The 4,486-nt window shown below is 51.0% G+C and overlaps 1 non-coding gene across 1 annotated transcript; it reads right to left on the bottom strand.

Moving 5' to 3' along the window:
• Positions 1-2,090: 2,090 nt before the first annotated feature.
• On the bottom strand, positions 2,091-2,276 carry LOC144674898 (U2 spliceosomal RNA). Its single transcript, XR_013574681.1, has one exon. It is a non-coding gene; the product is annotated as a U2 spliceosomal RNA (small nuclear RNA).
• Between the last annotated feature and the right edge of the window lie 2,210 nt (positions 2,277-4,486).

The raw sequence follows: 4,486 nt of genomic DNA, 5'->3' as shown, positions 1-4,486 counted from the left end.
CATGGTTCTCCAACCTTCATAAGCCCTCTTGAGCTCCTCAATGTTCTCTGGGGTCAGCAGTTGCACGAATAGCTTCCATGCCCCCCTGCCCACCCTCAGGTCCTTCTCCAAGTGGCAGTCCGCCAGTAGGAGGCAGTGGTCAGAGAAGAACAACGGCTTGACCTCGGTGGATCTGACTGTGAATGCACGGGACACAAACAGGAAGTCTATCCTGGAACGAATGGACCCGTCTGGCCGCGACCAGGTGTATCTACGCTGCGCTCCGTCTGCAGGGTTGCTGAAGACGTCGTGCAGCTTGGCATCCTTAACTGTTTCCATCAGGGATCTGGACGTAGCGTCCAATCTGCTGCCGGCCCTGCCGGATCGTCCAGCCGCATCGATGATGCAGTTGAAGTCACCGCCCAGAATGACCGGCCTGGAGGTCGCCAGCAGCAGTGGGAGCTGCTGAAAAACCTCCAGCCGCTCAGCTCCTTGTGACGGGCCATACACGTTAATTAACCGGAGTGGAGCGTTCTTGTACATTACGTCTGCTACGAGGAGTCGCCCGCCCACCACCTCCTTCACCTCGGAGACGGTGAAGTTGCCTCCCCGCAGCAGAATACCCAGGCCGGAGGAACGAGAGTCATTTCCGCCCGACCAGATCGATGGCCCATGGGACCACCACCGTGACCATTGCCTGTAGGAGCTGAACTGGATAACCTCACTTATCCACGTTAAACTCCATCTGCCAAATTTTGGCCCATTCACCTAACCTGTCCATATCCATTTGTAAATTTCTCATTTCTTCACTGCAACTTACTTTCCCACCTATTTTGGTGTCATCTGCAAATTTAGCTATGGTACCTTCTACTCCTGAATCCAAGTAAATAGTTGGGGCCCAAGGACCGAACCCTGTGGCACCCCACTAGTTACAGCTTGCCATCCACAAAAGACCCATTTATCCTGACTCTCTGCTTTCTGTTGGTTAGCCAAAGCTCTATCCAAGCAAATATATTACCCTTAGCTGCGTGTGATCTTATCTTGTGTATTAATCTTTTGTGCGGCACCTTATCAAATGCCTTCTGGAAGTCCAGACATACTACATCTACAGGATCGCCATTATCCACTTTGCTTGTCACATCTTCAAAGAACTCTAGCAATTTAGTCAAACACGATTTAGTCTTCATAAAGCCATGCTGACTCTGATGGATTGCATTTTGACTTGCATTTTAGGAGGGTAGTGAAGGCATTGGAGAGAGTGCAGAAGAGGTTTACGAGTTTGGTTCCAGGGGCGAGGAAGTTGAGTTATGAAGTAAGATTGGAGAAGTTGGGACTGTATTCCTTGGGGAAAAGAAGTCTGAGAGGAGACTTGATAGAGGTATTGAAAATCATGAGGTATCTGGAGAGAGTAGATAGGGAGAAACTGCTTGCACCGATGAAAGGATCGAGAAGGAGCGGGCACAGGTTTAAAGTAACTAGCAGAAGAAGCAAAAGTGATAGGAGCAGCGAGTGGTCAGGGTCTGGAATGCACCGCCTGATAGCGTGGCGGAGGCAGGTTCAATTGAAGAGGGAATGAGATGATTATTTGAAAAGAAAGCATGTGCTGGGTTACGTGGAGAAGGCAGGAGAATGGCACGAAGTGAAATGTTCATTGGGAGAGCTGGTGCAGTCACGACGGGCGGAATGGGCTCCTTGTGCAGTGTAAGGATTGTGTGAACGTGGATGTAGACGTTTCCGAGTAGCTGTGTAAAGTGTGTGAGCTTTGAGGTGTGAGTTTTGACTGTTGCTATATCAGCAGCAGCAGCAGCAGCGGGCGGGAGCGGCAGCAGAGAGCTGGTTGAAAATGTTGTGAGGCGAAAGGTGCAGCTGAGAGAGTGTTTGAGAGGTGTATTTGCAAGTGAAAGATGTTTTTGTATGAGTGAGGTAGAGTGTTTGTGAGATGAGAGTGGTGTCTGTGAGCGTTGGGTGAGCGTGCGTGTTTTTTGTGTGTAGATGGTGCGGGTGAGTGAGAAAGAAAGAAAGTTGGGTTTTGAAAGATGTGCATGTTGAAAAGTAAAGAAAGCAGATGTTTGTAAGAAAACTATTTTTAGCATTGAAAATCCCCTGGAAAGGGGTGGTGCACCATTCCCAGAGATACTGCAATACCGGGTCGATGCGTGGAGTGGACGGAGCAAGCCCCTATTCCATCTCCCTGCTCCAAAAATCAATTTAATATATGGTCCCCAGATAAGGGACGTATCAGATATTAAACTGATAAGAACAGATTTTTTTTTTTTCTTTTTTTTTTGTAAAAATATACTTTATTCATAAAAAATCTTCAATCACATTCAAAACCATTTCAAAAACAACATTACAAGGGTACAATCCAGGTTAAACTTTTACAAAATGTATCACCAGGTGCATCAGTACAAACAATATTACAATCATTTACAGCCTTTCATTTTGATCTGTACAGCCCGAGGGGCTCTAAACAGTTCCCAGTCTCTCGGTGCGCTGTGGTAGAAAGGTCTTAGACAGCGACCCTTCCCCATTGCGCCTTGGCGGCAGCTGCCCCAAGCTTTAGTGCGTCCCTCAGCACGTAGTCCTGGACTTTGGATTGTGCCAGTCCGCAACAATCGGTCGGGGACAACTCTTTGTGCTGGAAGACCAACAAGTTTCGGGCAGACCAAAGCGCGTCTTTCACCGAGTTGATGATCCTCCAGCTGCAGTCGATGTTTGTCTCGGTGTGTGTCCCTGGGAACAGCCCGTAGAGCACAGAGTCCTGTGTCACAGAACTGCTCGGGATGAACCTCGACAGCAACCACTGCATCTCTCTCCAGACTTTCTTTGCAAAGGCATAATCCACAAGGAGGTGAACAACGGTCTCTTCCCCACCACAGCCACCTCGCGGGCATCGTGCAGAGGGGGTGAGACTCCTGGCGTGTAGGAAGGATCTGACGGGGAGGGCCTTTCTCACCACCAGCCAAGCTACGTCTTGGTGCTTGTTGGAAAGTTCTGGCGATGAGGCATTCTGCCAAATGACTTTGACAGTCTGCTCGGGGAACCATCCCACAGGGTCCACCCTCTCCTTATCCCTCAGGGCCTCTAGGACGTTACGTGCTGACCACTGCCTGATGGACTTGTGGTCAAAGGTGTTTTTCTGCATAAATTTTTCCACCAGGGACAGGTGGTACGGCGCGGTCCAACTACTTGGAGCGTTCCGCGGCAGCGTGGCCAGACCCATCCTTCGCAACACCGGGGACAGGTAGAACCTCAGCACGTAGTGACACTTGGTGTTTGCGTACTGAGGGTCTACGCACCGCTTGATGCAGCCGCACACAAAGGTGGCCATCAGTATGAGGGCGATGTTGGGCACGTTTTTTCCCCCTTTATCTAGAGGCTTGTACATCGCGTCCCTGCAGACACGATCCATTTTCGACCTCCAGATAAAGCGGAAGATGGCTCGAGTGATCGCCATCGCGCAGGAGTGTGGAATGGGCCAGACCTGCGCCACGTACAGCAACAGCGAGAGTACCTCACACCTGATGACCAGGTTCTTACCCGCAATGGAGAGGGAGCGTCGCTCCCACATGCCCAGTTTCCTTTTCACCATAGCCACTCGCTCCTTCTAGTTTCTAACGCATGCCCCGGTCCCTCCGAACCATATCCCCAGCACCTTCAGGCCGTCAGCCCTGACAGTGAAGGGGACAAAGGATCGGTCAGCCCAGTTCCCAAAGAACATGGCCTCGCTCTTCCCACGATTTACCTTGGCTCCCGAGGCCAGTTCGAACTGGTCGCAGACGTGCATCAGTCTGCGCACCGACAGCGGATCCGAGCAGAAGACGGCGACGTCGTCCATGTACAGGGAGGCTTTTACCTGAGTGCCTCCACTGCCTGGGATCGTCACCCCTCTTATGCCCGGATCCTTCCTGATGGACTCGGCAAAGGGTTCTATGCAGCACACGAAAAGGACAGGCGAGAGAGGGCAGCCCTGCCTGACTCCAGATTTAATCGGAAAGCTATCTGTTTCCCACCCATTGATTGAGACTGCGCTACTGATGTTAGTGTAGAGCAGTTGGATCCAATTTCGAATTCCCTCCCCAAAGCCCATTTTGGAGAGCACATCCCCCATGTAGGTGTGCGATATTCTGTCAAAGGCCTTCTCCTGATCCAAGCTGATGAGGCAGGTATCCACACCCCTGTCCTGTACATAGGCAATCGTATCCCTGAGCAGCGCCAGGCTGTCAGAGATCTTCCTGCCTGGCACAGAGCAGGTCTGGTCAGGGTGAATCACCAATTCCAGAGCGGATTTGACCCGGTTGGCGATGACCTTGGACAGAATCTTATAGTCCACATTCAACAGTGAAATGGGTCGCCAATTTCTAATTTCCTCCCTTTCCCCCTTGTGCTTGTAGATGAGGGTGATGATGCCTTTCCTCATGGATTCTGACATGCTGCCGGCCAGGAGCATACTCTCGTACACTTCTAGCAGGTCTGGGCCGATCAAGTCCCACAGAGCCGAATACAA

The sequence above is a fragment of the Cetorhinus maximus genome, unplaced genomic scaffold (assembly GCF_964194155.1).
Source record: "Cetorhinus maximus unplaced genomic scaffold, sCetMax3.hap1.1 HAP1_SCAFFOLD_853, whole genome shotgun sequence".
In the NCBI taxonomy this organism is placed as follows: Eukaryota; Metazoa; Chordata; class Chondrichthyes; order Lamniformes; family Cetorhinidae; genus Cetorhinus; species Cetorhinus maximus.
Note: the sequence above shows the minus strand (reverse complement) of the source record. Positions and strands in the feature narration are given on the sequence as shown.